Below are 25,348 nucleotides of genomic sequence, written 5' to 3'. Positions count from 1 at the left end.
CCTCTCGCTTTCTCGGTTGACCTGTTACTTTACACATGGTGGTGGCTGGTTTAGATGAAGCCATTAGAAACATTTGAACAGAATGATCTATCTCTGACCGTTACGTAGCTGAAACTTTAAGCTGTAGGGCTTGCAGATTTTAAAAAAAAATACTTTCACAACACCATGGATGTTCCTCGTGGAGACATCAGTGTTCTGATTAAAAAAAAAGAAAAAGAAGAAAAAAAAAGCCTTGGCCCATTTAGTCACTGGTGAGCGAGGGCGTCGCGGTGCAGACAGAATGAAATATCACCTGGTCGGACTAAATGACAATTTTATTTCTCACCTCACTTTCGTAGTGAAATATTACCACAGCACTTCTTCTGTGGCAACTTTTGACTGAACATGTTGTCAGTCCAGCTAACTAGTTTGCCAGTAAAACACTGACATCATCCCCAAGCCCCGACTTATTAACTGACAACGCCAAAGAGCGCAGACATCTCAATCTGGTGTGTTCACATTTAAGTTTGGTTTAAATAATTCTGAAGTCATCTCTTGTAAGGAAGACATGGAAAAGGCTGCTAGGAACAGAAGTGGAAAGTACAACACACGGCCTTTGTTTAGGTATCTACGACGAAGCCTGTAATTTAAGCCCTAATGGGCTACGCCATTGCTGCTGGAGGCATCGCCACTCGGAGGGAGAGACGGGGAGAGAAGGAAAGAGCTCCATCATGGAAAAGGGAGCTCCTGTCCGCTGCAGTGGTCCAGGACAAAGCTGAGAGCTCCCAGACGCCCCGCATGATTAATGACTTACGGCCACGCTGTGTGGAAGCCTGGTAATTAGCTACAGGCTGATTAAAGACAAGTAAACTTCTGCTGATAACCCGATTCTGTTTCTCCCCAGCGCCGACACTGGCATGTGGAAGCTCTTACTGCCAGGGTTGCAAGAAACAGACCAACACTGAGTATGATGAATGTAGTCTCCAACAGGCGTATACAGGCTCTAATTTAAAACTATTTAGCGTGTGACATATTGGCATTGTGCTCTCTCTGTCTCCCTCCGTTCATGTTCATGGTTCGTGATGGCGTCCAAGTTTCAGGGGGCTGTTGTTTTGAGTCTGCGCCTGACATATTCATGAATAAAGTTTTGTGCAGGCTGCTCCCCCCCTCCCACTTTGTTCCCCCTGGTCTTTTCCCTCTTCATAGATTTTCCTCCAAACATTTGCATTTCCTATATTAGCGAACGAGGAGAGTGGCAGCCTGCCACCAGAGTTCATCAGCTACCAGATTTTACAGTCCCGGCTGTCCAGAAACAGACAGGACAGCTTAAGCTGCGCCAGAAAGTGGACAGCATTATGTGAGATTTACCTTATGAGACACAAAGCAAGCAGAGTTAGCTTAGGCATGAAAAAAGATGAAAAGGCCTCCAAGTACTCCACCAGGAGCCAAAACAACCCGCAAAACTTGTCTCTGTATTTTCACGAGTTGGAAATATTCCCCTAAGGTAAACAGATGGAGGAAAAGAATAATGAACAGTAACATTAAATAAAGCTGATGTCAGTTGTTTTGCAGTTTGGCTTAAAAAGTCACGCACATACCGGAATTAGTATTAGCGTTACTTAATAAATACCTTACTGTGCACTGTCATGATTGCACACTGATGGGGATGGAATGCCACGAAAAGAAGTTATGCAATAAATGCATCCATTTTCCTTCTAATAGTATAAGAGTAGAGACAGGTTTGCAGTGGATAGTTTGCTGCGACTATAATTGTGCAACCCAGTTTGTCTGTGGCAAGTAAACGATGTGTGTGTGTGCAAACATGTGCATGTGTGTGTGTGTGTGGTTGGAAAAGGACAGTGCCACAGGGCAACGATATGTGTGCTGAGATGAAATGCCCGGCCACCCAATCCTCTCCTTTTATCACCCCTCTCATAATTAGGTTGGTTAACATACTGCCGTGTATGCAGTCATATTGACTGGAAGCTTAATCACATTACTATCGAGTTCCCGTCCCTGCTTGCCCCAGGTGACGCTTGTAAGTCCAGAGTTATGGCCCTAACCTATGGGAGGAAATTAGCTGTGGACACAAGTTTGTTCTTGTTCTCCACCCTCTGTGTGAAAATATTTAGCAGGCGAGCGGGCGGGCGACAACACTGTGAGAAATGGACGGGGGAAGCACAATGTTCTACATAGACTACCAGTCTGAGCCATGAAAAATGCAGGAAGAGCAGAAAGAGGTAGAGCGTGTGTTAGTTTGGCTGGCAGTCCATTAGGCCTGATAGACATTTCACTTACCAAAGTCAAATATAACAGTCTAGCATTCATTAATATGAGGAAGGGTCCGGGGAATCAAACCCACCATCTGGTTAAGACGACAGTATAATCTACAACTCATGATTAGGTCTAAGGAGTGGAATTTCACTTTAATCTTTTTCAGGGCTGAAATTTCCATCTGCACTGTGCGGCACATCATTTTTCTTCAAGACAAATGTGCTGTTTTTCATGTTCCAAAATTAGATCAGAAGAAAACGATTAATCATGTCATGGCCTGGGAAAGGAAACAAAGATCTGATTTTCCTCTCTTCCCTCTTTCTCCCCACCCCTGCACCTCCCCTTTTCCTTACCTCTTCCTGTTCCTCCCCTCTTGCCTCATCTCTTCCCCTCTCTAAGACCTCCCTCCTCCCCGTTTCATCCTTCCTCTATCTCTTCTCTTCTCCGCCTTCTCTTTGCTGTTTTTCTATTTTTTCACCCGTGTTCTGGACAGTGTTTCCGAGCCACGTCTTCCTCCCTGTCTTTGTTCGAGACAGAGTTATTTTTCTCTTCATTGCTTGGCTTCGAAAGATAGGATATGTAGTCTTAATGATTAATTTGAAATGACGAAGCACCTTCAATTAGCATATCCTTCCCTCTTTCTGCCGCCCTTTCCTGAAGTGGTGAACAACAGATGGCAGGCTGTTTGTGTGTGACACCACAACCAAATCCAAACTGGGAAGAGTGCAAGTCACCAGGACTGCAAATTAGTGAGGCCACACAACTGTCAGGTGCTGGCCTCCGCTGACAGTTGTAGCCCATTACGGGAACATTGATGTTTTCACAGTGTGACAAAAAGGATTCCTTTTTTCGCCCCCCCCCCCCTCCTTTCAGAGGACCTGTCTGTCAGCCAGCTCTCAAGTCATAACAAATCACTGGCACTCAGCTGAGGCTGAGCATTGGGAGCGTCAGGGGAAGATAAATGACCTGCAGGCCTTTGAAGTGCTTTGGCAGTTCAGATGGCTCGGCGGCGCTGACAGAGAAATATACACAACAGCGTAACCAATAATGAGAACATTAAACATTCCTGCCTCCTGACAGGCTGACAGGAAAGCCCAGCCTGGCATCAATCATCTTCCGAGGCATAACCTTGACAATAAGTCTCCTCTCTGCCTCCAGCTCTCACCTCGCACTCTCCAGACTCCAATACCCAGACTGCACTAGCTGCCAGGCTCAAAGCGGATAGGATGGTGGGGTAAGGATAACAGCGTGGGGGCAGAAAGAAATGAGGCCCCCACAATCAGCAGACCAAGACAGAGTCTCTATCGGTATATGTAGGTGACAGCAAATGTGGGCCCAGTCTACAAACATGTCAGGGTATCACACAAGTTTTTACCATGTCACCTTAGCCAGGGTGGCAGTGCATGCTATGCTGTCTCCTCACCATGTACCCACAGCTTCTGTCTGATATTGTAGTGATTTGCACAGTTAACAATTTGACACTTGTGATATCGTATAGAACAAATGCAGTAAATTTTTTTGTACTAACCAACCAGTTTTTCCAGTCATTTTGCATCCTGGAGTGAGAACATTTCAGTTTGTCCGATGCTTTTAAACTAAACTGAAGAAAATTAATCAGATAAACAAGTATAATTATTCCTATGTGAAATCAGGATCCACAAGATTTAACATTTTCTCAAGTATTTTGTCTTCATTAACAGTGAGTCAAGATTAGGTGTAAATGCTCAGTTTGTTATCCAAATAAGTATACTTAGTGTGACAAGGAAACTGCAATGCCCTTCAGAGCTGAGCGGTACTATCCAAACATACGCGTCTTTCAACAATAGGTACTGAAACAGCAGGAGCAGGCGCAGCCTCCTTGCCAAACTTTTACTTAGCGGAGTATTTCACTTGTGTTTCCTTCATTAGCCATCCACATGTAAATCAACACAGACAAGCTGACCCCCAAAATGTTTATGTTCTCCGGTTTCCAGCATTCGCGCACCGCACTGGTCAACCATTTTGTTGCCGCACCAGTACGGATGATTTATGTGGAAAGAAGACATTTCCCCTTTGACTAGCACGTTTGTGAAAAAGGTATGTCAAGGATGTAAGGTGCTTGGTACAGGCAACCTTTCAAGAGAGTATTTTTTTACCCCCTTATTGGAAGAGCAATAAATATCTTGGCGACAGGGCCTTCTCATGGTTACAAAGCTTACCTGCAACTGAGCTGGATAATTAGCTGGCCCTGAAGATGATGTATGACTTTCATTACCCTTTGGGACAGGGCAAACTAAATGAGGACACAGCTAATTGCCGTGCAAAGCAGTATGGCATGGGGAAAAATGCAGGGCCTGCCTCTCTCTCTCTCACTCATTCTCTCTCACTCTATGAGCTCTGTTGGAAAAAAAATGGAGGCCCCGTTGCAGTTGCAGGGCTGCGATCTCCCTCTCCTCCCTACCTCTCTGGCCGCAGGAGTTCACCGACTGTCCATAAATCAGAAGCTGCTTACAGCCGAAACTACCCTGAGTCATCAACATGCAATAAGCTGAGTGACAGATTCCATCCTGACTACATTACCCTCTCAGTTCAGTCTTGTTTCTCCGCTCTGCTTCCTTTTCTCTTGCACCTTTGCTCTGTCTCTCCATCTCTCTGTCTGTCTGCCACATCTTGAACTTCTTTGAAATCCAAAAGCACGGTGGGGATAAAAACAAAAGCCGGTATAATCACGAGATCTCCCTCTCTGCCAAGCGTTGGAGGGAGAGGCTATGAGCCGAGCTGAATACGAAAAGTGTTTCCAGAAGGAGTTCCAGTGGTCGAAGCTAATGTCTAAAATGGTGGGGTTAAGTATGCTGGCATCCATTACAACAGCAAAGCCTTGCTCTCCTGCTGACATGCCAATTCAATTCAAGCATGCCGCTCATTCATTATAAGATAGTGGGAGGGTCAGGCGGTAATGGTCATCTTTGTGAGTGGGTTGGGCGGGGAACACATACTGTAGAATTTTAGCCTCCTTTGGGAACTTCCTCCCTCTCTTCAGAATGTCACGTTCTCACACATGCAGCTCTATCTATTATCTAAAATCTTTTTTTTTAATACGGGAAAAATGACATTCCAGGGCATCATCTACCTGTGACAGGCCACTTTTATGTTAATGTTCCTCATGGCTTCATTCGCACATACCTACAAAATAATGGAGCCATAATGCCAAGCTAATTTTACCTCCTGGTAATGTCGTGTCAAATCTCAGGTTGTACAAATTACTGGTTAAGCTTCCTGTCATAGTTTCCAACTTCACTGAAGCCAAGACTTTACTCTAAACTGTCAGTTTACAAATGATTAAATCTGTAATAGAGTTGAAAATGCAGAGTGAACTGGAAGAAATTAGCATGCATGAAAAATTTGGTGACTTTGGAGAGGGCTCATCATATCTTTTGTGATGTTTATCAAAGACCGGTACTGTGCAAAGACCTGCTGTTCATTCTGTGTCCTGTGTGTAGAAAAAGAAAAGTGTTCATAATTTTAAACATTTTTTCTTTAATGACATTTTGAGGTTTCCTTTTAATTGACTTTACATTAGAGAAAAGTCTAAAAGCTAAACCTTTTACTTTACTAGCATGAGTTTGCAAAATGCACAAACTCACAGTGGCAAGCGTGTGCATTATTGCACTGCATGAATTCAGACGTGTGCTGTGTTGAAAGTAATACCCACATTTTACTAGGTCTGACTTAGTAAGATAGCTAGCTAGGGAACGAATTGAGACGTGTGGGCTATCACCAGAAGCCACACTTGTGTGTTATCCATGTGGTGTGGCATTTTCTTTTAAAACTCTATATTATCCTACAAAACATAAATGGGTCATAAAAAATAAAAGATGAAAGTGCCGCCCAGATTTCGATGATAAGTTGGGTACGATTACATTTTTTTGAGAGCCTCCAAAAGTTGATTCTGTTCATCTGGACGTAGCGTTTTGTGGGAGAAACGTTTCGTCACTCATCCAAGTGACTTCTTCAGTCTCAGCTGACGGCAGGTTTCCCCAAATCTTATAAACAGTACATTTGCATAATGACTGAAACCAGCCCACTGAAAGAACGATGAGATATGCATCAAGACCTTTTTTGGCTAAATAGGCTAAAATATTTTCAGTTGCTAACGGTATATAAATACTCAAGCTAACTTAATGTAAGTAACATTATACCATGTAATAGTGTTGGCTACAAGGCTACCGTGACTATCCTAACATTTCAGTCTATATCCTGTTTGCAAAGTATTTTAGCCCCCCCCCCCCCACACACACACACACACTCTGCTAGCAAAAATAATTTTTTTTTTAACTCCAATACATTTCTACAGACATGAAGATGATATATTCAGGTGCTGTCGGATTGATTTAATTTAATTCATTTCAGTTTATTTCAGCTTTATTTATACAGCGCCAAATCATGCTGACATATTATGGACTTTTTCAGCTTTTAAGGTGAACATGTTCCATGTTTATCTATATACAATATATCTAGGAGATATGGATCAACACTGACATTAACTTAAAGTTGAGCGTCTTGCTACCTGTCAAATGAAGAGTACTGTGAGAAATGTGAGAGATGTTTAGATTCTTATCTAACTCTTATTGCCACTGGGAAGGCATTGGATTGCTCAAGAAATCCTGTAACCAGCCATGAAGTTTACTCTCAGTGACAAGAAGGGGAAAGAGTCCTGCAGTGGATCTTATGGCTCCTACAGAACTCTGATGTCATCATAGAGGAGTCAATCTGGAAGGATACTTGTTTTGTGTTTAGCGCCTAAAGCGTTTGCACTCCACTCTAATCCCTAACCCCCCCCCAGCAGCAGCGAGGTAAAACAATTACAGATGACAATTCTCCCTCGGTTCATCACTGAGTGCAACACCTTTTACATTACATGCATTTTTAAATATCAAAATAAGAACGGGAGTAGTTTCATTCCTAGTTCCTCTGTCATCACCTGTTCTTACTGGGTGCAACAGCAGGTGCGTTCCAATAATACAAACCTCAGAGGCCTATGTGAAATGACACATGCTGACAGCTGGAAGCAGCAAACACACCTTGAGCAGCTGCTTTCTCAGACATGGAGCAGAAGAAGAACGTTGTGCATGTGTTTACAGTAGAGTTGATAGCTTTCACCACGTTACAAGGTTTTAATAACGTTAATAAAAAAAAAAATCAATAAGGAAGATATATTAAGGATCTGAAAAGTATTTAATAGACAGGGTCATTCAGTGTTGTCTTCTCTTGTACATTAAAATATATGCATGCACTCATCTTGCACTAGTTGATATCTATCTATCTATCTATCTAGAATAGAAGAATAGAATAGAATACAATAGCTTTTTATTGTCACTGTTACAAGAACAGTGAAAGGCAGTTTGGCATCTCTCCATGTGTGTGAAGCACACAATAGCGTAAGTATTTACACAATAACAGACAAATTTACATTTACACAAGAAAGATATGTACAAGTTATACATACACCTGCAAACATACACGCACATACATACATATATGTATATATACATATTTGCATCTGTACATTCATACACACATATTTCCACATACACGCTTACATCTATATACATACACATACATGCCATCTAACTAGCAGGTGCATTGAGAGGTGCAGTCTATCTATCTATCTATCTATCTATCTATCTATCTATCTATCTATCTATCTATCTATCTATCTATCTATCTATCTATCTATCTATCTATCTGTTGTGGCAGCTCCACACTAAACCTCTCTTGCGATTGGTTGTAAATGCAGCATTATTACAAATGGCTTGCAGAGTGTCACCGTAGTCTGTCTCTGTCTCTAAATCTACATCTGTTCAATCAGATTTATGCTTTGATTTAACACCTCTCTAGCGCTTTACCCTCAATTAAACAAATTTTTATCTTTTTACATTCTAATGGGGGTCAATCTGCACATAACATTCACTGCCCTTTGCTTCAGCGATGCCAAGGACCTATAAAAACACAGAGAAGCAGCTCTACCATCAAATGATTTTGTCAGCGATGAACTTAATTTACTTCAGTTCAGTCAGCAATGTGGAGCCTATTAATTCCCTCTCAGTTGCGTGAACGAGGTCTTCTTGAATCTATTTTGCTACTTGCTAATGAAGCAATTGTTTCCTCTACCATGTGTCAGCTCGCGGAGCGTCGTTAACCTCAGACAAATCCAGAAAGGCTTTTGAGCTGTCGGGAAGGATTTTGTTTGATTCGGTAAGTTGTGTGGATCTGAGACTTGAAAGGTACGGCTCGGTTCAGATCCAGATGAAACGGGCACAGTCCAGTGATGCGAATGTCTGCCTTCTCAGAGATTATCACACGAGTCAAACCGCTGGGCTGCATCTTACTTTTATCCAAATTAATTTGGTTCTAATAAAATTTCATTTCAACTGAAGTCCATTGTCACATTAATTGTTCCAAGGAGCAAATCTATTTTAGGCTGCACGACATTTAAGGCCTCATCATCAAAAAGACAAAAAAAAATACTCAGATGGTTTTGTTATGGGGTAAGAAAACAAAGCTTTTTTTAAACTATGCAAACAAGTTTATGGTTTCTTAGTTTCTTTTATTTTTGTATTATTTTTCTATTGATTCCATTTTTCATGCGTGCCCACAGAAATCAAATCCCAGTGTGCACTTCTTTGTCAGAACTCATTTGATCTATTTTTTTATTTATACTGACAGTGGGCGAACTTCACTGTTGGGTGAATTCCTGGTTGTCTTGGATGGAACTGCTTGCTCAACACAGCGGGAAGGGAGCAGGCCTCGGTGATGCCTCTTGTTTATCTAAAGGTGAGAATTGTTTTTGTTCTCACAATTCTCACAACATATCTCCCTTCTCGGCCTGCAGCTCAGAGGGGCACATATGAAGAGGAGGTGAATGATTCAGGCTGAGACATCTCTGTATGTCTCTTGTTTTCTTATGTGTGCATGTGTGTGTGTGTTTTTAATCTATGAAGAAATGAAAAGTTCTTTAGGGTCTGATACCGCCAACAGTACATCTGGTGCTAAGAAAGGTGTATACACATTGCTTTTAGTTCACAACTCACCCAGAATTATAGATGTAAGCAATAGCTTCGAGTATGCGCCTTGTTATCTTAGCAGCTCGACACAAACTTCACCATAACTTGCAGAGCTGAGTTTACAGTGAGGTTGTCTGTTTCTTATCCTTTCATTTTTAGATGCAGACTAGTTGGTGGATAAGGCTCCCAGCTTACACAGACACATCAAGCAAGTTGCACGTACTTGCACGTACTAGATGTGTTAACATGTCACAGCAGGAAACATAAGGATGTAGACAAATAATGCAGTGAATGACGACTGAATTTTATGTACAGTAGCCGTGTCACACTTAAAGACCTGCGGTGCCTTGCTGAAAGGAAGTAGCGGTTCAGATCAGCACACGTAGAAATGTAGGAATATTTGCTAAGAGTAGAAATTCTAAGTTTGCAAATGCACCAGTCATCGGTGTCTCGCGTCATGTCAGTGATGCGTTTTTGCTCTGTCACCTTCAAATCATAGAGCTGCATTTATATGGAGGTTTTCTAGTCTTAGTGACCAGTCAAAGCACTCAAGACTACAAGCCAAGCGGTGTTTAATCTGCACCAGTTTTCTTTTGAACACAGGCTGGATTCTGTGTCTGACTTCCTGACATACTCATCTGTTCTGTGCAGTTTGCAGGAAAAAATAGACCTAGCAGAGAGCCACTTCTGGGATGGTTTTTGAAACTTGCTGCAACTATTATACTGAGTGGGCATGTCACCTCCAGTGGATGCATTAGAGGTAGAATGTGAGGAAGCCACTTCCTGAATATCTGTGGGGTTAAACTTCAAAATGCTGCCATGTAGGTTTGGTTTTCAATATCCTCTAGAATATGTTTTGTAGGTGTTTATATTTTACAGCTATATCACCTGCTAGCTAAAAATAAAGCTAATGTTTCTTATTCGTTTTGTGGCTTTTAAAAGTTGCTTTGTTTTGACTTCTTCTGTTTAATAACACCTTTGGTCAGGCTGAAATTTAGAGGTGCCACAAAACTTCATGAACTAATAAGTTGCATTATTGTGCCTAGACAAAAGTTGCAGCTGAATACTGCAACCTTTGTCTATTATTAAAATTATTTGAATTTATTATTCAAATAATTGAATAACAAATTCTTGGCCTTGATGGAAAATGTCACAAAGGTTAACAAAAGAGGTGAAGGATAATTCATATGGCACATGGATAACATGGTGCTGAGAGACGCTGATGCAGGTGGAGAACATGGACAAAGCCACCAAAAACACTGATTCACTAACAATGCTAGAATTAAAAGTGAAGGTAAAAATGGCCGTCACACTGAAAATGATTACTCAGACTACTCCCATTCATATTTTCTGCTCTTATTTAAAACCTGGTCTTTTTTAAAGGCCTTTATCATCGATGACTGAAGTAAAACTAATTAATAGTAACATTAAAGGTTCTCTCTACAGTTAGAATAACTATTAACCTCTACTTACAGAACACTTTTCTAATCCATGTAGAAAGTGCTACACAACGCGACATCATCATAAAAAGCAGATTTTATATCATTAGAATAATATTCATAGCTTCCATGCCTTCAGATCAATGTTCAAAACATGTTATCTGTTATTGTACAAATATAGTATAGTTCATGTTTCCTTTGGCAAATAGTTAAGGATTAACAACAATTAAGAACACAGCAAAGGAAGCACTGATAGACCTTTGCTTACCAGAAATCAATCGACTATTATCATGGCTGCCACTCAGATACTTCCAAGTAATTTCACTCATTTAGGAAAAAATAGCAAAGAATAACTCACTGCAAACCAGTCCTAATCATGTAAAGTAAGTATCAAAGGGCCATGCGTGTTAAAGACATTTAAATCCAAAACCAAAAACTCAAAATTTGCAAAATGACAAAATTTTAATACATTTATAATAATTCATCTTACTTGAGTTCTTTGACTTAAACAGTAAGAAACAGTAAGCTTTTTTTTTTTAGGTCCATAGCCTTCCGAAAAGTGTATAAGCAGGCTGTATGAGTCAGTTAACAAAATATTTTTCAAGCTTGAAATGTAAAATATACAAACCAAAAGACCTACAGAAAAAAAAACACTAAAGAAAAATGGTGCAAGTGCCACATTTGGAGCATTTATTATTTTCCTTGTCTGCAGATGGCGAACTTTGGCACACATTTATCTACAATTTACCTTTCTATAAACTGTAAGTATGAAACTGCTGGCTCTGCTGGTGATTGATGATACTGGCTGAGCCTGGTATCAGCTGCTTTGTATCAATGGCAGTGTTTGTTCTTCATGGGGAACAAATCAGAATTCAGACGGCAGTCAATATGATGAAAATCCTGTTCCAACAGCCATGCTTGTGAAATTAAAGGTTAACCTATAAGTAGGCCGAAATTTACAACAAAACGTATGCAGGTGCAACAGATTGAGCTGACCCTCTTGTACATATTTGGAGACTTTTAATCTTGAGATATTTCTTCCAAATCTGAACCATATGTTGGGTTAATAATAGTGCCAACCTTTATGTTCCCAGAAGTCCAGAGCCAGTAGGTTTAATGATGCTTGCTAGAGGAGCAAAACAGCTTCCTAACAAATCCTCCTGGGACATATGCATAATACTTTACTGCTGTTCCTGATCAACTGTTAATATTATGTTCCTACCTGACCACACTGAACTTTAAACAGCGTCTGAACTTGGAGGCGTTTTGACATTTTCACATCAACATTTCCATTACTAAGTGTTTCTTGACTGATACTGTATCGTACAACTTTTTACTTTATTGTTGTTGGCAATCAGGAAATAACAGGAACAAATGAATTACAGTGAGGCACCATTTGAATCGAGCCAAGGCTGTTATGTAATAAGGTACAAATGAAACAGTATCCGCATATCACCCAACTTTGTTTATATTTTTCATAAACTCTGGGCCTGCTGCTGAAATAAAAGTGGTGGGGTTGTGAATGAAAACTGACAAGCACCAATAAATCACAGTAAATCATGAATCGATAACAAATGCATTCTAAATTATGAGTAATGGCCAGGCAGTCATAAACTAACACAAGCACAACTCAGCAGGCCATTCATTTCGTGGCAGCACAAAATAAACAGACACATTTCTTTCACAGCACTAATAAATTTCCCTGAAAAACTCAAAGAACAGTCCATCTGCTTCGAATAATTTTTAATTTCCTTTTCTGTCCTGTCCCCATTAGGTATTCCACGGAGATAGTCTCAAAATTCTTTCATTTACCTCCTCCCATATGCACCCAATTACCTTTTTTCCCTGTATCGGGTCTCTCTTGAGTATGGTGCACAATACCCCCACCTGTACCATAAGCAAACTTTATGCTTGTTTTATTATCTGTGAGAGGCTGTGAGTCATTCAGCTTGAGCTCTGGTGGATTTGGCCTGGGCTTTCGGTTTGATGTCTTCTGGCTCTGGCCGGGAACACCTGCACATCTCCTCCTCTCTCTCTTTTCCTCTCTCTCTCTCTTTCCAGTCTGATCTATTAGCTGACTAAATGGCCCAGCAGATGTTCACACGCCAGCAAGGGAATTCGTTCCTATCCTCATGACCGCTTCAGTAGCGATGCCAAGAGGATTTACACATGGAGCGGTGGATGACGACAAATTCGAGTTCATTTATCACTAAATCATATTTAGGTAAACAATTCCTGTGGGTGTCATCAGTGCTAACTGCATTTTAAATGACCTCTCATTTTCCACGGACCCCGTCACATTTGGGACAAAAAAAAAAACCCCCAAGAACTAACCTCTTCAACCCCTGTTTGAATGACCTAAGCATTCATTCACCTACAGCAAGACCATAACTGTGACATTAAAAGGTAAGTTTAAAAATACATAAAGTCTACAGCATAAGTCATAGCAAAGATTACAAGAAGTAAAAAGAGAAAGAAAATATATTTACGGGCTACATCTCTCAGCGGCCGTATTAACCAAAGTAACTCGATAACTTGATAGCTTGCTAACTATCTCCCGCTCTACTCAAAATAGACTCATCACAGTTTGAAGTCATAAAATCATGCAAACTTGCAGATTTATGCTGCATACACTTTCAATTTCCATATCTTTGGTGTATCAGGATGACCGTCAGCCGTATAAATTACAGCTAAGGCCATGCTAGTTGCATGGCGATACCATGTTTGCACAATGCCAGTCCTTTCCTTCACGCTTTGCCCTTTCTCTCAACTGACCCTCAGGTCATCCTCAAAATAGGTCTTGACGTCTCTTTTAACACTCAAGTTGTGACCAGCTGGACAGCAGGACATGGCAGCTAATGAATGACTTTGACATAAAGGGTATTTATTAAACCTCTGGACATTGTATATGCCAGTTACAAAATAGAGGACAGCATGGAGGACACAGGGCCTTTCAGAAAGCCAATTACTCTCCCACTCGCATTGATAGGCATGGGGTGTGATTGATAAGTTGATTTGGCAATTGCTAAGCCTTTGGATTTGGACTATTTCCTGGGGTAGATCATATGGCTTGATTTACGGAACAGTTCAAGACAAGTTTGACAAGTGGAGGTAGGGATTGAATGACATTTTTGGTAAGAGCGCAATGATTTAAATTTTCCCATGCCAGCTATTAATACCCAGCTGGCCTCAGCATAGCACCACTTATGTAGCTCTTAAAGACCAAGCAGGATGTGTTGTCACTGGTGTTTTTATAAATCTTGCCCACAGGAATGCGGCTCTAAAGAGAAGACTGGAAACAGAGCTGTGAGTGAAGTGAATACAGCATGTGTGCAAAGTGCATGTGTGTTTGCTGTCAATATAATCTACAGCACCTTATTTTATGACTGCCATTTCTTGTGGCACCCTCAACTCTCGTTACACAGGATCACAAGTTTCACTGCAAGTTTCTCAGAGAAACTGGGCACAGGGGATAACATTCAAGAAGAACATGGGGAGTTATCATTCTTATGAATTATAAAGAAGTATGTTGAACTAAGGATGAAGGAAGACCTATTTCTCAGGCCTGAGAAATAGATGGTCCACTAGTATGTATTCATACTGTTCTCCGACGTGTATCATTACAGAATAAGTAACGCTTAAAATACAGGATTGCAGTTGTGGCTAGCTGATGGAGCAGCAAGCACAGAAGCAAGAGCAGCTCACAGACGAGTTGTATTTTTGACACTGCCCCCATCTGACAACAGACGTTCTCTGCAAGTAGGCTGTCCGTCTGTAGATGCCAACAGACCGCCAACAAGCTACCTCAGCATAACCATAATTTCCCCTTAAGTGACACATCATCCCTAACTGTTTAATATATATGGCTTAAAGATCCTAAAGATTTGCAAGAGCAGCTATTACATGCATGTAAGCTGAGAGAAAGGGGAGAGTGATGATAGCTGTCATTGTAATGCTAAAAGATTACAGCAAAGAAGCCTTTGCTCTTTAGAGAATTTACTGGCACAGCAAGGGGTGAAGAAGAGACACTTAAGGGTAGATGCCTGATCCCAGCCTTGACAGTTTGATGGCCGTGTGAAACTCAAGAAAGGCCAAGCTGGTTTGTTTTCAAGCTGTTTATAAACTACCAAGCATTCAGTACAGTCGAGCTGCTAATTCACAGCTGACTTTAATTACTAATTTCGCAATTGCTCACAAAAACGCATTGATGAGTTTTTAATGTTGCGGTAAGCTATGCGCACAACTACGCCTAAAAGTGGAGCAGTGGAAGTCTGCAAAGTGATCGCTTGGTTTAAGAAAAAGAAAACAGCTCAATATATTTTTTGGGAAAGATGCTAATTTGCCTTCTTGCTGAGAAGATTAGATGGTTAGATGAGAATATCTCTCATATCCGTTCAATCAATCTTCTAATTTCACTCTCAACATGGAAACAAATGAGCGTACCTCCCAAAGTGTCAAGACAAAAAAAAAAAAAAATCATTTAAGAGTGTCGTCACATTTTTCATGCTTTCAGCAGCTCCGTTAATCTGCTTCATCGAATCAAATCCAGTGTGGCAGACGGGTCAGCATGAAGAAGTTCAGTCATTTAAAGAAGACACGACGCTGGTAGGAGATGAGCAGATAAAAGTCCTGGCACCTGGCACTACTCACTGAGAGCTGGATGAGCCATGACTCATTTGATTTCTAATAAAATTACACCGCTTGCAAGCATACCAGAGAAGATTAACATTATTAATAATAATAATAATACATTTTAAGTCAGTCAACATACACTTTACTACACTGTGCTCATCGTCATTTACTCTATGTAACCTCAGAAACACCAGTCATTCAGCTGAATTAAAGGCAAGCAACAAAGCTGCAGTAGACAGCAGGTCGCTGTGCTATGCAGTTTGCTGCAACAGCTGTGGGAGTTCACTGTTGTCCTATTCTTTGTTTACCTTTGCTCAAACTCTTTTTTTTAAAGTAAAATGTTTTCTTGACGACTGATGATGATAAATCATAGAAAAAAATCATAGACTATAGCCTGGAATAACAGCATTCAGAGATTCAAGGCCATTCAAACAACATATCTGCTTCCATGAGCTATAGAGTTAATCCAACTAATGCAATGTTTCACTGTTACGTAACCAGAGACAAAGTAAAAACATTAGGTTTTCCATTTCGATTTTATGTGTCAGTTTATTGGGATTTAATTACCGCTCTTGAGCAAGTTCAACACACTCTACTGTTATCTAAAATATCAGTCAAAATAGCACTTGGAAAGCACCAGTTGACACAGGGCTTGAGAGACACCAGGGGCATGGTCATCCCTGTGGGCTCCGGTTTCAGTAATGCATGATTGAGGCTGCCAACCTGACAGGCCCACCTGCCCAGCGGCTATAGCCAGCTGGCTCGGACAATGATTAACGGCAAGCGTAAACTTACTCAGCAGGGTCTCAGACACATTTGTGCATTCACTCACACGTAAGAGTGTTACATGACACTAAAAGCTATTACAGAGCAGGGGCCCAGACCAAGGCAGGAATGACATCCATAAATGTTTAGTGGGACTGCCCTGCACAGTTATCACTTTTCAAAAAGAGAGACTAGCTCTTGTCAATAGAAGCATGATTCCAGAGATCAATGGAGCAGATTTATGCACTGTGGTATATGGGAGATTACCCCCAAACCTGGAACCCATATCTGTCTTGAGCTTTCACCCCCTGCTTCCTCCATAAAAAGAAAATGACATCATAAAGCGTAAACTGGGCTTGATATCAGACTCCCTGGCTGTAATCCCTAGGAGCTTTTTGATACCTTTGATTTTCATTTTTCAAGGGCGGCATACTATTAATCTTTCGGTGCGGTGTAAAAACTAGATGTGGAAAAGCTCTCCATCTTTTTTTCAGAACAGCAAGGTCTTTTGCTGGGGCATTATCAATGTTACAAAATGCATACATCTCCTCAGAGCTCAGTCTCCTTGGAAAAGCTTATTTGCCAAGACAGTGCGTAAACTAATAATTTCAGGGGCAGCTATCCAGTCTTTGGCACCTGTTAAAGTCAAACTGAATATATCATTTTATAGTAAGCACTAATCTTCTTTGTTTTAAATACTAAGGTTAATAGTGGTTTGGATAACATAAAGGCAGTTCAACATTTTATATGTCTAGAACTTAAACCTCTCTCAGAACATGGACATAGTTGGATGTGTGATGTAACTTTTCCACTCGTGGTGTAACAGTACCTCACATATTTGAGGCAACGAAAAAGGAAAAGAAGACATTAAAAGTTTACATCAAAAAGTTTATATACTTTTAAAAAATTCCTTATTAGGAAGCACTAACAGTAACTGTGTTCATGTACATAAGCATCGCTACATAAGTGCATACTGTAAAATAAGCAATCCATGTCCAGTCCTTGTTTTTTTCACAGTTTTTTGCATTAAAAATAACATTTCTAATATTATTCAACTTTTTAAACATGCAATGACTTTTTCCCAAGGCACATGGGGACAGTGTAAACACAAATGTGACATTTCTATAAAGCAGTCATGTTTCCAAGCAAATTTAACTCCAATCTTAAACACAGTTTTTTCTCTCTACCAGCCCTGCAATACAATTGCTCCTTTTAAGCTGTCATATGCTTCAGATTTTTCACTAGTTAGTCACCAACTGTGTCTGTCTGCCACACTCCACAGCTAAGAATGTGCTCTATAGCTAAAATGATCAGTTGCCCAGTCAATTTGCAATATGCCTTGTTTCAGGTCATTTTTTAGAAGAAAAAGATCAACATACTTTGACATGACTAGACAAAAACAAACAAAAAAACAAAAAAAAAAACAAACAAAAACCCAAACCCCAGATCTGAGTATGCTAACGTGAGCCACAGGAAACAATCATACGCCCTTTCTGCTATTCTGTGACATAGTATCCACTAAATAATAATCATTTATTCCATCCATCCATTTTCTTCTACTTATAATATTCAGGGTTGTGGGGGTGCAGAGGTGGAAGGCAGTTTATCACAAACATTCATACCTATAGCCTATAACCCTTAACCATTCATGTCTTTGGACTGTAGGAGGAAGCTGGAGTACCCAGACCCTCACACCCAGGACCAGTACAGTTCTAACCAAAGCACCACTGTCCTCAGCCAGCTATTAAAGACAGAAATCATCAGATATACTTATTATGAATAAAAAGCATTGCTAATGCAACAAATGAATAGGTGAGAAATCATACGAGATATTCTGATTTCAGATATATTTTTAAAGACATCTAATTACTAATATTATATACACCCCAAATATATAAGTATAACAAAGTGAGCCTGTGACCCACTTGGTAAATGAGCCACAGTAGAGCAGAGGACAGCTCCAATTAAGATAATAACTGCACATACAAAGGTGTTTTAGATGTCATTTCACATCTTCCTTTCCCTTGCATTATATGTTGTGAGTGTGAATATGAAATTTTGCAAAAAGGAATAAATGAATTAATGAACATCAGTGATGCAGTAGCTCTTCGGGATCACAGTTTATCATAATTCACAGGTTATACTAATGCCTAAGGTACAAGAACAAAGTGATAAGTTTTCTTGACTGTACTGCACAAAGTTATGAGAAGTGAAATCCACCGAGACCTTATATCCAGTTATATCCAGGACAAATCCAGCTTGTATTCTACCAAATTAAAATGTTCAGGAGTATTATGACTACAAGATCAGTTCAGGAGTATTTGAATGCATCAGCATTTCACAGGATTGATCATATCACTAAAGTTAGCATACCTTTGCGGAAATCAACAAAGAGAACCACTCCCTCTGTAATCACGACCCATGATATCATGATCATGTCCATCTAACGTGGGAAAAGTGGTATGCTACACGTGTGGCACGTTCCATTTCACGCTATCACATTATTTCAAATTTCATGAAATTCTTCTTTTTTCATGTATCAGGAGCAAGTACTTTGTTAAACTGTAAAGAGTGTGACTGTGAAAAATTAAAAGTACCCACAGAATGACCTTGACTTTGAGCACCAATCTAGATAAAGATCCCAATACTGCAGGAGGGGAAGAAATTCTTGTCAATTGTGGATGGACTGATGGATGACAGACACCTTGCCATTGCATGAGCTCATCATTCCTACAGCCGGATGAGCTAAAAATAGACACACACAAAAAGATCTTTGCAATAAATCATTTAAGTAGAACCTCTTAAAAGACACAGGGATAGTGTCTTGATGTAAGATCAATCATCCAGTTAAGGAAATCCCAGAAAGTTGAATCTGTTAATTTGGACATAGTGTTTTCAGTGTGGTGAACATTTCTTTTCTTGAATAAGTGACAAAACATTTTGCATCCAGATGTTGACTGTCTGAGATAGTGTTGACAGTTTTTCAAAAAACACGTTTAAATGTGATATTTCACCCTAATCTTCACTACTCTAAATATTTTTGTATCTTATACATAGATTTTAAAGACCTACAACAGTCCTGCTAATACATACTGTATGAATTAATACCATATCTGTATACAAAGCAGTAGCTGTTATCCTGTTATCCCCAAGCTAATGATGTACTGGAACCACTACGCGTGATGGAAAGTCATATGTCAAAACAACAACAAAAGGAAGTGCTCCACAAGAATTCCAAATGCACATTATCACTGTCTTTTCATTTCAAAGTGCAAACCAGCATTTGAAAAAGAAAAGAAGCAGCTTCCTTTTTTTAAGCAAGGCATTTGTTAGGTATGTAGATATCGATAAGGAAACCCAGCGTGCAGCAGATAGTTAGTATTCTGGAAAGGGCTCTTGGAAAAATAGGCTGTTTTTTATCCCTCCTGTGAAACACCGCAGGCCACACCATTGCTCCTACTCCAATTAATTTCTACACCTCATTCATATTACTCTTCTATGTAAGTGCAACGTTTTCTAATTGTATTCATCACCAAAACCCTCACTTAAGTTCCCCCAGTATATTTATTATCAAGCTAACTGGGTCTAAATTATTAAACCTTAATGATGTGGGCTCTGAAAATATGTTGTCCTTTATTTTCCCCACAGAGAATCAATGTTATACATTAGCAGTATAAATTAAGTAATACTTTACCTAGGCATGTTGCTGCCTTCAATATTCCTACTCAGTGAAATGTATTCTCACAGTCCGATGGCTTGCGGGTCCCTCTGGGGAGGGGATGATATAGTTCATTCTAATGAAAGAGCTAGGTGCTGCTAATGGTTTAAATGATACATTTGTGCGAGAACAGCAGAGAAAATACATATGAAAGATCTGGCGAAAACAAGATAATTCACGTACCCGTGGGGATATGATGTCATCGGGCACAAAGTGTGTGCTGAGGCTCCTGAGAGGCCGTGCACGCAAGGAAGAGCTGCATGTTCCTGCGTGATATATGTGGGTCAGTAATAGAAATGGGAAATATACGGTAAAGTCCATCACACTTAAAGGTTAATTACAATAGCTACAGTAGTCCTACCTCTTTATGGCAAAATTGCTTGTTATTAATCAACCTTAAAGTGCCGTGCAACATTATAAGAAGAGGAGAGGCATAATAGTCTGACACAATGTAATCCCCGTCTTTTTAGGATACTTAAATATGCCCTTTATTTGAAATTATAGCAGAGAAAGTGCCAATTAACAAACAAAATCAAATTTTATAATACGCTGATACACAGCAGAGTGTTTTGCAGTTCAAAATGTGCTTGTGGAGTCATTAACATAATTTGAAATAACGGATGTCTTTAATTTAAAAACCTTCTTTACTGTTATCTTTTCAACAAATCTAAATGGATTTCCTCGCTCCCTCTGTTTTTCAAGGTGGGAAGTAGCCTCTAGATAAACGGAGATTAGAGAGCATTGTCTCATTGCAAGAGCGTCATCCATAACACCTTCCCTCAGAGTGACTTCAATTACATTAACAAGCTAAATGCTAGTGTGAGGGGGCATTTAGAGGTAAAAACACAGAGGGCCGTTACAAAGGTAGAGCCGGTGACTGATGACGCTCGGGCAGCGGAAATACGGAAGAAGAAGCACATCTGATCGAAGTAGCCTTGATATTTGCCAGACAGAGAAAAGGACTAAGCTCCTCCTGCCTTCTGTCTCCTGCTTCTAGGATAAATCCCCACTGATCGCTAATTGTGTGATTCTTCTTGTCTACATCAACTTCAGCCCGACAGGTTATTTCAGCTTGTTATCGGGAAAACATTTATCCACTTGGAATTATTACTGTGCTAGGGCCTCTGGTGAAACACAAACAGTAGTGAATCTTTTAGAGTTATGGTAAGGCCTCTCCTCATTAGATGGCCAATCGACTGGCGGAGCGGAGGGGCCAATCCCAGCCCTTTATTGAGTGTTAAGGAGACACAGACTGACATTTACATCTCTTGCTTCTTCATGACCGACTAGAGAGAAAATGGCTGCCATAGATCCTGGCTCTGAGCAGCGGCATGTAAGGTCAGAGAGTGAGACACGTCTTCATCTCAGAGCAATGCTTCATGGACGAGATAGCGCATTTGCTTCACGGGAGAAAATAAGATGAAGGCAGGAAATACAGTGGGCGCTTGGTAAGCAATACGTCACGTTGATGAGTGCACGCAACACACAATGTTCACTCAGGGCAACAGATCTCCTCAAAAACAAACCTAAAAGATGTAAACAAGACAAGTCACCCAATCCCATCTTCTCTGTATTGACTTATTGAGCAAAAACAGAGGAAAACACTGTTGTAGATAAAGTACCGTCATACCTTCAACAAACCACAGCGGCCCTCCACTTCTGAGGTGCTCTTTTCATTCAGTGGCAATTACACTCTACACCTGGCAACACAGAAGACATCCCAATGCCTAACAATGTCGCAGAGGAACTCTCTTCCAAACTACCATCCCAAATTGGCTCTGTAGCTTCGACCCAATTAGGACTGAAATATGGTAACTGCATCAGCCATTACAGAGCCGTGGAGACCGTACAGAGAGAACTCTTGAAGGTTAGGAGGGGGTTTGCTTCACGAGTGATATGTTGTGCAGACTTGTGCTTACACAGCAGAAAGAAGCACCATGACAGGGGGACAGCAGAAAGAAGAAAGGAAGCAAAGGAGGGATGATAAATAAACACTGCTGGATAGATATCCTGTGGACATACAGTATATTAAAGTAGAGGGGAACACAGAAAAGATTAGTGTTTCAGTCGAGCACTAGACTTATTCACATCAACCTTTCTTCTGCATCTTACTTTTAAAGGGAGATTTTTGTTATATGCTAATACAGTCTGTTCAGAGCCTAATGTAATGAGCCATAGTCTTAGTGTAAGCTTGCTGAATTTGCATTATAGCATGCAGTATTTTGCCAATTTATTATGAAAGATTTTTCAATTTGCAAGCCTATTCTAGCTACCAAATGTAAAAATAAATGAATAAAACACAAATTGCAAAAGCCAAGGCATTAAATATGCTTTTACTATGCAAAAATAGTATTATGCTTCTCATCAATTTCTCAGGACATTTTAGCCAAGCTGCATAAAATAACACACTGCCTTCCCCCATCCCCTTCTCCTCCTGGATGGCTTACTGTGGCCTACATGTGCTCCTGACACCGGGGTAACTAATGTTCCTTGTGCTAGCAAAGGATTCTGATTTGATATAAGCATTCAGACCTGTCTGCCTTGAGATATGGCGTCTGTCACCCTTCGCTACGATTGATTCCCCCCTGCCCTTAAATGCAGTGCAATGCACGCCAAGGACACTCTCCTGCCTGGTCAAGTAATGACAATCGCCTTTAAGGAATAATGGCCCGAACGCCGCTTTTGAAAAGTTACCAGGCCGCATCCAATAATGAATTCCCAGTCGATGACAAGTTGATAGATTCCTATTCTTCAGATGGGACACTGTAGCTGCAGTTTAATTGACAAGAAATGAATTCAGGAGGTTGGAAAGGAAAGGCAGGGATGATATGGAGGTAGGGAGGAAGCAAGAGGGGGACTAAATTCTGTGTGATCAGCAAGGTTTCAAACAATCATTGGCGAAGTGAAGTCTCGCCATATCTATAAGTCATCGTGTTTTATAGGCTATTAGGATCTCCAGAGAAGGGCCGTGTGGAGACCGTGGCTTTTTGTCGAAATTAAAATGTCAGAGAGGAAGAAATAGAACAAAACAGGGAATCTGCAATTAATTACCTGGCCATAAAAATTCAATAATCGTGAAGCAATGCTGTTTTCCGCACAGCAGTACTCCTGATCACAGCAAACTGGAATAGAATACATTCATCTCCTCAAATTACATTTCTAATCTAAAGGGGGATATAGTAGAGAGGGAAAGCACCTCCGTTGTGAGTGGAGTACTAACACAGCCTGTAGCTTACTGTCCTGGGTAGATAAACCTATGCAAAAATCTAAATCTGTCCATGAAGAATGAAAAGGAGCAACACCGCATATTAAAAGGTAATCATTATAAAATTAAAAAATAAAAATTTGTTGACACAATTGAAACTTGCTGTCAGTGTGGATACTTTAAAATATTCACCCAAACGCGCAGTGCTGATACAGTAGGACTCCATCTTTTTTCACCACTGTTGAATAATATATAAGAGATATTACTCCAACGTAATTGCTGCTAATGATTTTCAGAATGATACTTACCATCAGTATATGGAAGGAAATGGAAATTCAATAGTATAAGTGTTGTTAATGTGAGAAGATACAGCTTAATGTAAGTTTCATTGACTTATTTGCAAACGGGGTATAACACTATTCAATGAAATGGTGCATGTAGGTGGAAATATTGAGAGAAATTATTACGTCTTTACTGAAAGTCTGAAATCATTATTTAAAAAATTACAATTATTTATTAAATGTGAAGAACAAAACAGTACTCTGATAGCTGATATAGCTGATATGGAAAAGGAACAGACTAAAGACTACATAAAGTAATGACAAGAGTGGGTTCAAGCTATATTGAAGAATAAAGGTGGTAATACCAAATATTGACCTTTATGCTCATTACACTTCTACAAACTTTGCTTTTTTCCTTATTTACTGTATTTCCATGTATGTATGCCCATATCTCAATAGCAAAATATAAAGAAATGATTTCTGCACAATAATGTATTAGATTTATAGTGACTAGGGGTTGGAAATCAGCCTTAGAGCTCCAGTAATGTCTGCCTATTTCACTAGCTGGGCCCACGTCCTCATTTTAGGTTTGGCAGCATATTTTAGTAGATAAAGGCGAATGGTTTAATCAAGAATTGAGCTGTGGTTTGGGGAAGGCCTTGATGGGGACTGGCGGCGGCTCCCGGCCTGGCAGATCCCCATGTACTAATGAGAAGTGAAGAAGTGAAAGATTTGAAAAAAGGGGACGGAGGGTGGGGCACGAAAACGAGAACAAACAGCTTGTAGAACTAGGGGCGTCATATATAGATAAGACCCAGAAGGGGCGTGTTTGGAGGCTTGGTCCCGCCTCCTAAAATTCAGATAATTTCCAAATCTCGTTGAATTCAGTTGGCTTCCATTCACAAAAGCAGTGAATGCTGGAGTGGCAGCACGGGTCAGTACACAAACAAAAATCTACTTAATTTTCACAAAACAAATTATTATGTGACTTATTTTCAAGTCATTTTTCCTGCACTGCTACTGTACACCCAATCTTAGGGTTGTACCCTTTGCCCACTTTAACCCCTGCAAAATATTTGTTGACTATATTGCGAATGTCTGTTTTAACATTAACCATTTAACGCATAGTAGTCACTACAGTGGACAGCTATTGAAAGGCTGTTTTCTTGTATTTGTGTCAGTGTTGATGGTATGCTCGCACATAAACCACTACATTGGACACTGATGTGTCACTCCATACCCTGCCACCCACTGGTTGTTTAATGTTACTATAGATGAATGATGTGTGTCATTGTAATTATTGTTATTTAACCCTGTCATACATGAATTATGACAACCTCAATCAGGATTTTTTCTTAAGTACTTTATTCAGCTTTTCATGCCTAAAAATTAATAAAAATACTTAAGAAAAAGTCCTGATTGAGGTTGTCATAATTCATGCATGAAAGGGTTAAACAACACTAGATGATTCAGATGTTTTAGTGTCTTGTCTCCTTTCAAAGTTAGTTATGCATCAAGGTGAGAGGAGGGTAAGGACACATGGGCACAGTCTACAGGAATCCTTGCAGACATAAAACTCAGACTCCCAAAGCTGAGGGTGGCCTGAAGGGGAGAAGGAGGGGTTTTAATTTAAGCAATGCAGTGGTGCTATATTTCACCCTCTGCTGTTGTCTCACATTATCTTGGTAAACATCCCAGGTACTAATATGATATATTTTCAAGCAGGCAGTGTTTCATCCTGCTCTCTGTGTGATTGATGAATGACTGAGGTATGAAACAGGGACAGAGATTTATGTTGCTCCGGTGCATAGAATATGTATGATTATCAGCTCTGTGGTAAGAGCAGCATGGTTTGAGTGATAGGCGCATGGAGAGAAATCAACTAAATGACTCCATTCCCCCAGAGAAGTTACAGGAGGTTTTTTTTTTTTTTTGCTCTTTCTAACTCATTTTGGCCGTCTCTCAGATTTTTGCAGGTATGCTCTTTCACATGAGGGGAAACGATTAGGCCA

This window comes from Oreochromis niloticus, linkage group LG13, assembly GCF_001858045.2.
Source record: "Oreochromis niloticus isolate F11D_XX linkage group LG13, O_niloticus_UMD_NMBU, whole genome shotgun sequence".
Classification (NCBI taxonomy): domain Eukaryota; kingdom Metazoa; phylum Chordata; class Actinopteri; order Cichliformes; family Cichlidae; genus Oreochromis; species Oreochromis niloticus.
This window is presented reverse-complemented; position numbering follows the sequence as displayed.